A 13425-nucleotide genomic window follows, 5' to 3' on the forward strand; every position below is an offset into this window, starting at 1 on the left:
TGAGCATAGCTTAGAGGGAAAAGTGGTTAGGACCTTGCCACTTAGGCCGGCCTCTGCTACCTTGCTAGCATGATCTATGGTGTTGAAGACCTCTGAGAAATCCAACACGACTAGCACCATGGTCTGGCTTGAATCCCAGTATCTGATGAGATCATCCAATAGGGCTACAAGCACACTCTGTTCCATGGCTTATCTGAATCTGGATTGAAAAGGAAGGATCATGCCAGTTTCTCTCTGCCAGCCAGTCATTTAATTGAGATTGCACTGTTTGTTCCAGTTTCTCTAGAAATGGAATTTTACATAGTGGGCAGTTTTTTTCAGGTTTGACTGGATCCAGGGTGGCCTTTTTTAGTAAGGGCCACACCATCGTTGTTTTCAGGTCTGTAGATAGCAGTCCCTTAGAGGCCCCCACTTGCAAGTTTCACTAACTTGGTGGGTCAAGAGTGTAGTTGGGTGTAGGTCAACCAGAATTCTATAGAGTCCCTCGTTGGTAACTGAGGAAAGAGTCTCAGAGAAACTGAATTTGTCTTCATTTCCATGTGGGAGATGTCTGGAGAGATCTGATGAAGGTCCTTGACTTTGTCCTCAAAGAAGAAGGCAAAATTATTTGATGTAAACTTAGATTGAGAAAAAAGATTCAATTGATGGAGTTGTAGGCAGCCATTTACTATTTCAAACAGTTTCTTGGGTTCGGGCCATGTTTGATACACTAAGAGAAGTATCTTTTTAGGCCTTTGTTATGGCTCTGTGGTAGGTTGTCATATGTAGTTTGCATTTTAGTCTGTTCTTTTTGAGGAGTACCCTGAGTTTTTTCCTTTCTAGTTTTTGCCCCTGTCAATTTAAGGCTCAGCGTTCTTGAGGGTGCCAAGGGGAGTATCTTTGGGAAAGAGACATGACTTTTATTTTTTGTATTACAATTTTATCCTGGGCTTTTGCCAGATTTTATTCCATGTAACCGGGTCTATTATGGATGATAGCTTCTTGTCCATGGGGGGTGGATAATCTAAGGCTTTTAGAAGGTTTTGGGAGGTCTGGAATTTCTTGATCAAGATCTCGTTCAAGGATCTTGTAGTGTCCTCTTGTTTAAGGAATTTAATTCATGAGTGGTCGGATCATGAGAGCAATGTTAATTAACTGAATACCATCCTTATGATGTTCTGAGTTGTTCACTCCATGTGGAAGATCAGGTCCTTTCTTATGAATTGGAGATTGAACAGCCTGAGTGAGTTCTACTGACATCATGGTGATGAGAAAATCACCTATGTGCAGCTTGATTGTGTTTTAAAACAGAACTGCCACTCCCCCTCCACATCTTTCTGGTCTGGGCTTGTGTAGGATGGGAAAGCCCTCTGGACATAGTTCATTCAGCGACACTCTTCCAACCTCACCCAGCCATGTCTTAGTTATCCCTAATGAGGTCCATATTCAGTAGGCCAGTTAGTAGACAAGTTATTCGGCTAAAGTAAGCTGGATAACTTGTCCCATATATTCAGCAGGTGAAATGTCCCACTGAATATAGCAGCCTAAAGTAATCTGGCTACATATAGGCGGATAACAAAAATCCTAACTATGTTTGAATATAGCCAGTTAGGTTTTCATGGTATCCAGTCTTGTGTGGCTGGGTAACATTCTACTTAACTGGATATCTTCAAAGATATCTAAATATGTAGCATTGTCACAGACACCGAAAATAAAAAAAATCTAAGGTCCTGTAAGCCTGTCCTCCCACACCTTATACCTAAATGGTCCTGTTGGGCCCAGCATTCCTCAGCCCCAAGGAACAATCTCTTCCCCAAGTGGTGTTACTCTTAGGAGCGCTGAAAGCATAAACTGAGCGGAGTTTACGCTGATAGCGCTGCCAATCAGAAGCAGCGCTGGAGCCACCAGCAGCGGGTAAGTAAGACCCTTGCTCCCAGCAGGGATCGATTTAGGTAGCCTGGGGAGGGGGGAATGGGGGAGTATGGGCTGGGAGAGGGGTGAGCCTATTTAGCGTTTGCCGGGTGGGGGGAGGGGGTGAAGTCCAGGGCATTCCCATTTCAATATTTTTTATGAAATCGGGCAAAGGTTGTGGTGGGGAGGAGGGATCTTTCCTTGGGACCGAGGAGCACTGGGTCTGACAGGGACATTTATATATAAGGGGGGAAGGCTCACAATCGGGTCACGGGCCCTTTGATTTTTTTTCCCAGTGACAGTGCTACTTATCTTTAGACCTGCTCAGAAAAATGCTATTTCCACAAAACCATATCGCCCTCTAATCACACAAACATACCACATCTCACACACACTACACCACCTTCAATTTCACACACAAGTGAAATGTACAGATATTTTACATATTTAAATGACAATACAGAAAACAATGTTGTGAAACAGATGCATATGTTAATGGAATCTCTCAAATATCTCTAATTTCCAACAAGTGTCTCTAAATTCCAAGTGGACGTGTCCTTTGTGACCCCTTCAAGAAAGTGTTTCATTTAAAACATTAAATGAAAGTTTCTTGAAGAGTGTGATATGGTTTAATGAAAAAGCGTTTTAGAATCTTGATATTGTGTGGGGTTCATGCAATTTTATGGGTACATTTGATATTTAAGGATATGGAGCATACTCCAGGAGACTTCTGATAATTATCAACTGTGGTTATTTTATAAGCTTTTCACATCTCTCTCTCAGATAATAGAAGGACCAGGGGGTACTCCATGAAGTTACAAGCGGCTCATTTAAAACAAATTGAAGAAAATACTTTTTCACCCAGCGCATAGTTAAGCTCTGGAATTCATTGCCAGTGGTTGTGGTTTCAGCAGTTAGTGTTACTGGGTTTAAAAAAGGTTTGGATAAGTTCTTAGAGGTTAAATCCATAAACTGCTATTACAGTAATTAATAAGCAATAGTAGCTTGTAATCTATCTAATGTTTGGGTATTTGCCAGGTACTTGTGACTTGGATTGGCCACTGTTGGAAACAGGATGCTGGGCTTGATGGACCCTTGGTCTGACCCAGTATGGCATTTCTTACGTTCTTAAGTCCCTGTTTCCCCTAATTAGACTGAAAAAATCAAATTATATAGCCCATCTTCAAATGGGGTTCTGACTATAGATTCCCTCTAAACTTGACAACTCTACTAGAAAAAAAGTAGTAAAAATTGAAATAAGGCTTTGTAAATAATTTTTTTATTAACATTTTATTGGGGGTGATGACAAGATCAAATAAGTAAACATCCAACAGAAATCAGCAGCAATAGTTAACAGATTTATACAAATCATGAAGCTAATTACACTCCTAAATGTACTCAACTACAAGGATTTCCATATCTCATAGGGCTTTCATATTTTTAGGAAAATGTCCATTCTTCTTTTCTTATAATCATCAAATGTTCCATCCTGTAAATCCCATTCAACCAGTCGTACAACTGTGTTAGAACCACTAATTTCTTCCAAATAGCCACTACTGCACATCTTGCAGCAATAAGAATTTGGAATATCAACTTACACACTTCCTGAGGAACTTCCTTCAATGCCTATATTGAAAAGAAAAAATGTGGACTCCCACATATGTTGTACTTCGTCAGAGTCTTTATTTATTTATTTATTTATTGTTTTTGTTATACCGAGTTTCATGACAGGCATCACATCAACCCGGTTTACAATTAACAAAGTGTGAAAAGCATAACGTAGCGTAGTAAACAATATTCTCAATAAAAACCTTGAACTTTAAATACAGGGAATCAGAAAAAGGATGTGAGAAAGTTACAATAAAACAGGGAAAAATTAACTTGGAACTGGAAGGGGGGAGAGAAAAGAACAGAGCAATATTTACATTTCAGCCAATTAATGTAAAAAATTAGCAAGATGAGTAAATAAGACTATGCGAATAAATGTGGCGGTACATCACTGTGAGATGGAACATACGTAACCAGAAGGCTAAGTATGACACAGAATATGAATAAATATGACACAGAATTTGGATCCAATTGTGCTGTTGCGTGAAGTTTTATTCAGGGCTTGGAAATGCTTTTTTGAAAAGCCAAGTTTTTAGTCTTTTCCTAAATGTTAGAGAGCATGGCTCCTGTCTCAAATCTGGTGGGATAGAGTTCCAGAGAGCTGGACCTGCTGAAGAGAAGGCTCTGAGACTCAAAGATTTATGTTGGAAGGTTTTGGCCTTTGGAATTTGGAGTGACTCTTTGTAGTATTCCCTGATGGGTCTGACGGAAGTGTATTTTTTAAGTGGTATTTGTAGGTCGATTTGCGTGTGTTGGTTGATAGTTTTGTATATGATGTTGATGGTTTTGTACATGATTCTATAATGGATTGGTAGCCAATGGAGGTTTTTGAGGATAGGTGAAATGTGGTCGATTTTCCTGGAATTTGTGAGGACTCTGGCTGCAGAGTTCTGAACCATTTGTAGAGGTTTAGTATAAGAAGCTGGGAGGCCTAGTAGTAACGAGTTGCAATAATCTAGTTTGGAAAAGATTATTGCTTGCAAGATTGTTCTAAAGTCCTGAGCGTGGAAGAGTGGTTTAATTCTTTTCAGAATATGCAATTTGTAGAAGCAATCCTTTGTGGTTTGATTAATGAATGGTTTGAGGTTGAGACGATTGTCTAGTATGGCTCCTAGGTCTCTTACATGGGCTGTTTGAAGGAGTGTGGGTGGTTTTGGAAGTATGTTATTGTTTTCCGGTGATATGAGCAGGAATTCTGTTTTTGAAGCATTGAGCACAAGATTTAGACTGTTGAGGAGAAGTTTAATTTCTAATAAGCAAGTGTCCCAGTATTCCATTGTTTTTGAGATTGATTCTTTTATGGGGATCACGATCTGTACGTCGTCTGCGAAAAGGAAGTGTTTAAGGCTTAATTTTGTAAGTAATTGACATAGTGGTAGCAGGTAGACATTGAAGAGTGTGGGTGAAAGTGATGAACCTTGCGGCACCCCTCTATTAGATGGGTGGTATTGGGATTCTTTATTGTGAATTTTGACTCTATATCCTCTGTTTCCTAGAAATGTTTTGAACCAGTTTAATGTGGCACCTGTTAAACCAATGTTTGCCAGTTGTTTTAGAAGGAGGGAGTGGTTGACGGTGTCGAAGGCCGCCGAGAAGTCGAGGAGGATTAGTAAATATGCTTGGCCTTTATCAATACCAGAGAGGAGGAAGTCCGTGAGTGAAAGTAGTAGCGTTTCTGTGCTTGCGGCTTTGCGAAAACCATATTGGTTTGGGGACAGAATACTGTGGTCTTCTAAGTAGTTGGATAGTTGGGTGTTTACCAATTTTTCCATGATTTTGGCTATGAAAGGGAGGTTGGAAATAGGGCGGAAGTTGTTGGGATCACATGCGTTTAGATTTGGTTTTTTTAGTAGTGGCTTGATTGAGGCAGTTTTTAGGTCATCTGGGTAGATACCATGTGCTAGAGAGCAGTTTATGATATCTGCTAGGGTTTTTGCTATTGTGTCAGGGATGAGAAGAAGCATTTTAGAGGGGATTTGATCAAATGGGTGAGATGACGGTTTCATTCTCCTTAACGTCGTTTGTATCTCTGTGATTGTTATGGGTTCGAAAGCATTTAGCTGGATGTCTTTGTTTTGGGGGAAAAATGTGTTATCTGGAGAAGTAGAGTTTGGAATTTGTTGATTGAGGAGATCCGATATTTTTTTGTTGAAATGAAGGGCCAGTTCGTCTGCTTTAGTCTGGGCTTGTTCGGGTGGGATATCTGGAGTGATGGGTTTGGTTAGGCTTGAAACAAAGGCGAATAGGGCTTTTGAGTCAAAGATGAGATGATGAACCTTCCGGGCATAATAGTCTCTTTTGGTTTTCAACGTGGTACTTTTGTATAGATGGAGTGATCGTTTGTAATCAGAGAGAGAGGCCGGTGAAGGGGCTTTGCGCCATTTTCTTTCTTTTTGCCGAAGTAGTTTGAGCTTTCATAGTTCATCATTAAACCAGGGTTGTTGTTTAGATGTATTAGAAGACCTTACTTTGGTTGTCAGTGGGCAGTAAGTGTTTGCTATAGATTTTGTTATTTTGGACCAGGATTGGAGGGCAGAGTTGGGTGTAGAGACATCAATGAGTGGTAGCTCCGAGGTTAGAAGTTTGCTGAGTTGTTCCGAGGTGCAAGGTTTTCTGTATAGGAAAGCGGGTCTTGAGTTGAGGTTAGAGTCTGATCGAGGTAAAGAAAAGCTGGTGGAGATTAGAGAGTGGTCTGACCATGGGACTTTTTTGCAGTTTGGTTGTTTTGTAAGAGAAATACCAGAGTTTGTAAATAGGAGATCGAGCGTGTGGCCTGCTTTATGAGTGGGTTTGTTGATTTGTTGGCTGAAACCCATCGCTGACAGTGCGGTGAGGAGAGCTTCACAGTTTGTTGAAAGGGGGACTTTGTCAACATGTAAGTTAAAGTCGCCCAGGATTATAGCAGGGGAGTCCAGATTGAGATGCAAAGTTATAGTTTCGATAATAGGTGAGGAGTCTGACTCTAGTAAGCCTGGAGGGGCATAGACTAGCAGGATTTGGAGATGTTCCGATTTGAACAATCCTAGTTCTAGTTTAGTAGCTGTACTGATGGGGTGGTATGTGAACCTTAAGGATTTTTTAGCAGCTAGGAAGATACCCCCTCCTCTTTTTTTTTGTCTTGGGATGGAGAAGAAATCGTAAGTCTGTGTTGGTAGTTGGTTAATGAGTGCGATGTCTGTGGATTTGAGCCATGTTTCTGTTATGGCGCAAAAGTCTGGGGTTGTGTCCTGTAGTATGTCGTTGAGTATCAGAGATTTGTTGGTGAGCGATTGGGCATTGAATAGGATTAAGGTGAATAGGGATAGACCTAGGAACTGTGTAGTGGGGGAAATCATGATTGGGATGAGTGATTTGTAGGTGCGTGGGCGGTATTGCATTATTGTTAAAGGTTGGATCGGTGCTGGATGAGAGCTGTTGAACTGGAAGTGCTGCTAGAGATTGGATGAGTGCTGATGGAGATTGAATGAGTGTCGTCGGAGATTGGATGAATGCTGCTGAAGACTGAATGAATGCCTCTGGAGACAGGACTGAATGAGTGCCTCTGGAGATAGGACTGAATGAATGTCTCTGGAGATTGAATGAGTGCCTCTTGAGACTGGGTGAGTGCTGCTGGAGACTGGATGCGTGCTGCTGGAGACTGGATGCGTGCTGCTGGAGACTGGTTGAGTGCTGCTGGAGACTGGATGAGTGCTGCTGGAGACTGGATGAGTCTGTTGGGTCTGTTAAGTCTGAATGAGTCTGTTGACTGAATGAGACTGAATGAGTGCTGCTGGAGACTGGATGAGTGCTGCTGGAGACTGGTTGAGTGCTGCTGGAGACTGGATGAGTCTGTTGGGTCTGTTAAGTCTGAATGAGTCTGTTGACTGAATGAGACTGAATGAGTGCTGCTGGAGACTGGATGCGTGCTGCTGGAGACTGGATGCGTGCTGCTGGAGACTGGATGAGTCTGTTGGGTCTGTTAAGTCTGAATGAGTGCTGCTGGAGACTGGATGAGTGCTGCTGGAGACTGGATGCGTGCTGCTGGAGACTGGATGAGTCTGTTGGGTCTGTTAAGTCTGAATGAGTCTGTTGACTGAATGAGACTGAATGAGTGCTGCTGGAGACTGGATGAGTGCTGCTGGAGACTGGTTGAGTGCTGCTGGAGACTGGATGAGTCTGTTGGGTCTGTTAAGTCTGAATGAGTCTGTTGACTGAATGAGACTGAATGAGTGCTGCTGGAGACTGGATGCGTGCTGCTGGAGACTGGATGCGTGCTGCTGGAGACTGGATGAGTCTGTTGGGTCTGTTAAGTCTGAATGAGTGCTGCTGGAGACTGGATGCGTGCTGTTGGGGACTGGATGGGTGGACGGGTGGTCGCTGTATAAATGGATAGGGATGAGTAATGGCTCTGGCTCTGGGACGCTCCAAGGGGCGCGCTAAGGGGCAGGCCCCTTAGGTCGCGCTCCTTCGGGCGCGCGACGCCGCCGGTATGCGCCGGGGTTTAAAGGGAGCAGTAGCCGCCCTCTGATTGGCCTGATGCCTGCTTAGGGGCGCGGCTCACTCACCACTTGTGTCCTGCGGGCTTGGTTCTCGGCTCGGGAGCAGCAAAAGTTTTAGTTTCGCTTTCGTTTTAGTTTATCCTTTGCCTCTGGTCTCTCCTGCACGGCTCACCTCGTGGAGACTGGTGAGCAGGCTCTTGCCCCGGATGGGCCGCGCCGATCGCGCAAGCCTCGGCAGGGGGGAGGAGGCGGTTGGGTGCGGGTGGTCGCCGAGCTGTGGGCCGCCGAAAAAAAAAAAAACAAACAAAAAAAAACTGCTGAATGGCTCTCCAAAATGGAGAGAGAACATTACATTGCCACCATATGTGAACCACAGTACCCTCCTCCCCACACCCTCTCCAACATCTCTCAGTTACAGTACAATATATAAGACCTGCTTTTCTAAGCGTTTTTCCTCCCCACACCCTCTCCAACATCTCTCAGTTACAGTACAATATATAAGACCTGCTTTTCTAAGCGTTTTTCCCACAGACATAGAATGAGGGAAAACTCTCAGTAAATCAGACCCATAGTTTGCAATCTAACAGGTGTGAGATACCTTTATGGAATTTTCCTTAGGTGCACAGATAAAGATGACTTCTCTACTAACATTCAAATCTCTTCCCACTCCTCCTCCAATTCAATTCCTTCTCCCATGATATTTCATAACTTAATTTTGTCTTTAGCTTTTTCGTCAGAAGTTTATATATTTCAAATGTTAACCCCTGAGCACTTATAGTTGTAGAACATAATACCTCCATTCCTGTTTTATCTTTACCCAACCTCCTCTTTACATTAGAACATGCCATACTGGGTCAGACCAAGGGTCCATCAAGCCCAGCATCCTGTTTCCAACAGTAGCCAATCTAGGCCATAAGAACCTGGCAAGTACCCAAAAACTAAGTCTATTTCATGTACCCGTTGCTAGTAATAGCAGTGGCTATTTTCTAAGTCAACTTAATTAATAGCAGTAATGGTCTTCTCCTGCAAGAACTTATCCAATCCTTTTATAAACACAGCTATACTAACAGAACTAACCACGTCCTCTGGCAACAAATTCCAGAGTTTAATTGTGCTTTGAGTGAAAAAGAACTTTCTCCGATTAGTTTTAAATGTGCCACATGCTAACTTCATGGAGTGCCCCCTAGTCTTTCTATTAACTGAAAGACTAAATAACCGATTCACATCTACCCGTTCTAGACCTCTCATGATTTTAAACACCTCTATCATATCCCCCCTCAGCCATCTCTTCTCCAAGCTGAAAAGTCCTAACCCTCTTTAGTCTTTCCTCATAGGGGAGCTGTTCCATTCCCCTTATGATTTTGGTTGCCCTTCTCTGTACCTTCTCCATCGCAATTATATCTTTTTTGAGATGCGGCGACCAGAATTGTACATAGTATTCAAGGTGGGGTCTCACCATGGAGCGATATAGAGGCATTATGACATTTTCTGTTTTATTCACCATTCCCTTCCTAATAATTCCCAACATTCTGTTTGCTTTTTTGACTGCCGCAGCACACTGAACTGACAATTTCAATGTGTTATCCACTATGACGCCTAGATCTCTTTCTTAGGTGGTAGCACCTAATATGGAACCTAACATTGTGTAACTATAGCATGGGTTATTTTTCCCTATATGCATCACCTTGCACTTATCCACATTAAATTTCATCTGCCATTTCGATGCCCAATTTTCCAGTCTCACAAGGTCTTCCTGCAATTTATCACAATCTGCTTGTGATTTAACTACTCTGAACAATTTTGTATCATCTGCAAATTTGATTACCTCACTCGTCATATTTCTTTCCAGATAATTTATAAATATATTGAAAAGTAAGGGTCCCAATACAGATCCCTGAGGCACTACACTGCACACTCCCTTCCACTGAGAAAATTGTCCATTTAATCCTACTCTCTGTTTCATGTCTTTTAGCCAGTTTGTAATCCACGAAAGGACATCGCCACCTGTACCATGACTTTTTACTTTTCCTAGAAGCCTCTCATGAGGAACTTTATCAAATGCCTTCTGAAAATCCAAGTATACAACATCTACCGGTTCACCTTTATCCACATGTTTATTAACGCCTTCAAAAAAGTGAAGCAGATTTGTGAGGCAAGACGTGCCTTGGGTAAAGTCATGCTGACTTTGTTCCATTAAACCATGTCTTTCTATATGTTCTGTGATTTTAATGCTTAGAACACTTTCCACTATTTGTCCTGGCACTGAAGTCAGGCTAACCGGTCTGTAGTTTCCCGGAACGCTCCTGGAGCCCTTTTTAAATATTGGGGTTACATTAGCTATCCTCCAGTCTTCAGGTACAATGGATGATTTTAATGATAGGTTTCAAATTTTTACTAATAGGTCTGAAATTTCATTTGTTAGTTCCTTCAGAACCCTGGGGTGTATATCATCCAGTCCAGGTGATTTACTACTCTTCAGTTTATCAATCAGGCCTACCACATCTTCTAGGTTCACATGATTTGGTTCAGTCCATCTGAATCATTATCCATGAAAACCTTCTCCGGAACGGGTATCTCCCCAACATACTCTTTAGTAAACACTGAAGCAAAGAAATCATTTAATCTTTTCGCGATGGCCTTATCTTCTCTAATTACCTCTTTAACCCCTCAATCATCTAATGGTCCAACTGACTCCCTCATAGGCTTTCTGCTTCGGATATATTTTAAAAAGCTTTTATTGTGAGTTTTTGCCTCTACGGCCAAATTCTTTTCAAATTCTTTCTTCGCCTGTCTTATCAATGTCTTACATTTAACTTGCCAATGTTTATGCATTATCCTATTTTCTTCTGTTGGATCCTTCTTCCAATTTTTGAATGAAGATCTTTTGGCTAAAATAGTTTCTTTCACCTCCACTTTTAACTATGCCGGTAATCGTTTTGCCTTCTTTCCACCTTTTTTAATGTGTGGATTGAATACATCTGGACTGTGCTTCTAGTATGGTATTTTTTTAAACAATGACCATGCCTCTTGCACACTTTTTACCTTTGTAGCTGCTCCTTTCAGTTTTTTCTTACAATTTTTCTCATTTTATCAAAGTTTCCCTTTTGAAAGTTTAGTACTAGAGCCATGGATTTGCTTACTGTCCCCCTTCCAGTCATTAATTCAAATTTGATCATATTATGATCACTATTGCCAAACGGCCCCACCACCGTTACCTCTCTCACCAAATCCTGTCCTCCACTGAGAATTAGATCTAAAATTGCTCCCTCTCTTGTCGGTTCCTGGACCAATTGCTCCATAAAAATGTCATTTATTTCATCCAGGAACTTTATATCTCTAGCATGTACCAATGATACATTTACCCAGTCAATATTGGGGTAATTGAAGTCTCCCATTATTACTGCACTACCAATTTGGTTAGCTTCCCTAATTTCTCTTAGCATATCACTATCAGTCTCACCATCTTGACCAGGTGGACGGTAGTATACCCCTATCACTATAGTCTTCCCTGACACACAAGGGATTTCTACCCTTAAAGATTCAATTGTGCATTTAGTCTCATGCAGGATGTTTATCCTGTTGGACTCTATGCCATCCCAGACATAAAGTGCCACACCGCCTCCCGGGTGCTCATCTCTGTCATTGCGATATAATTTGTACCCTGGTATAGCACTGTCCCATTGGTTGTCCTCCTTCCACCATGTCTCTAAGATGCCAATTAAGTCTATGTCAACATTCAGTGCTATACATTCTAATTCTCCCATTTTACTTCTTAGACTTCTGGCATTAGCTTACAAACATTTCAAAGTTTGTTTTTTGTTTGTATTTTCATTCTGCTTTTTAATTGATAGGGATAAGTTGGAATTTTTTAGCTCAGCTGAGTTTTTAGTTACAGGCACTTGGACTACTTTTCTTATAATTGGAACTTCACTGTTGGGATGCCCTAATTCTAATGCATCATTAGTATCCTTTGAAGATAGCTCTCTCCAAACCATGCGCTGCAGAGCGACTGTTGGCTTTCCCCTTTGTTCTTGTTTAAAAGCTGCTCTATCTCCTTTTTAAAAGTTAGTGCCAGCAGTCTGGTTCCACCCTGGTTAAGGTGGAGCCCATTCCTTCGGAAGAGACTCCCCCTTCCCCAATAGGTTCCCCAGTTCCTAACAAAACTGAATCCCTCTTCTTTGCACCATCGTCTCATCCACGCATTGAGGCTCCGGAGCTCTGCCTGCCTCTGGTGACCTGCGCGTGGAACAGGGAGCATTTCAGAGAATGCTACCCTGGAGGTTCTGGATTTAAGCTTTCTACCTAAGAGTCTAAATTTGGCTTCCAGAACCTCCTTCCCACATTTTCCCATGTTGTTGGTGCCCATATGTACCACGACAGCCGGCTCCTCCCCAGCACTGTCTAAAATCCTATCCAAATAGTGTCATATTTGAAAACAGACATATAAATTAGTTAGACAAGAGGTATTTCTCTTCAGTTCAACAAAGATGGTGACCTCCTTGAAGTACAATCTGCCCCAGCTGTGCTTTGTAAAATAATTTTGATCTTTCCCTTTTTCATATTTTTGGATTATCTGGCTAAATAGTACAAACTCGAAAAACCCTATGGGACAGATTTTAAAACCTGCGTGTGGGCGCAGATCTGTTTGCGCAACCTGGCATAAAAACAAATCTACTCCCGATTTTATAACATGCGCGCGCAGCCCCCCCATACCTTTATTGAAGAAGTTACGCTCCCCGGCCAACGGCCGGCCCGCGATCCCGAGCACAGCAGCAAATGGCCGCTGTGCCTGGAGGCTCATGCCCCGCCCCTTTTTGCAAGCCCCAGGGCATACGTGCGTCCTGGGGCTTGCACGCACGCGCAGGGGCAGCTTTTCGGGGGTTACACGCATAACCCTTTGAAAATCTGCCCCTATATTTATTTATTTAAAGTTTTTGTATACCGACATTCGTTAAGAAAACATCATATCGGTTTCCATGGAACAAAAAGTAGCCAACAGTGCTTTACAATGAAACTGATAAAAGAACTAGTAAGGGGGAGACGGGGGGAGGGAAAGGGGGGAAGAAGGATAAGGGAAACCAAGGTAATGCTGTACAAATAGGTAAATGCAAAAACATAGTTAAATGCAAGTATAGATTATGTACAATAATATACTAGAGGGAGTGGATTAAGAAGGGGGTATTTCGGTCATAGACTTGGGGGGGTGAGGGGAGGGGTGGGGCAGGGGGGGCGGAGAGGTGAAGGAGAATAGGGGTGAAAAGAAGGGGGGCTCATGCGTAGGCTCGTGTGAACAGCCAGGTCTTGCGGTTCTGTCTGAATTTCTTAGAGCAGGTCTCAAGGCGTAGGTGGGTGGGCATAGAGTTACATAAGGAGGGTCCAGCTAGGGATATTGCACGTTGTTTGGTGGCTGTAAGATGGAAGAGTTTGGGAGAAGGTGTGCGAATGTTTG

The 13425-nt window shown here is 42.4% G+C and overlaps 1 protein-coding gene across 1 annotated transcript in view; it reads right to left on the bottom strand.

The window, feature by feature from the left end:
• PLCE1 (phospholipase C epsilon 1) overlaps window positions 1-13425 on the bottom strand; it is a 401333-nt gene that overhangs the window by 231399 nt on the left and 156509 nt on the right. The gene's annotated exons all lie outside the window — the stretch shown is intronic.

Source organism: Rhinatrema bivittatum, chromosome 7, assembly GCF_901001135.1.
Source record: "Rhinatrema bivittatum chromosome 7, aRhiBiv1.1, whole genome shotgun sequence".
Lineage (NCBI taxonomy): Eukaryota > Metazoa > Chordata > Amphibia > Gymnophiona > Rhinatrematidae > Rhinatrema > Rhinatrema bivittatum.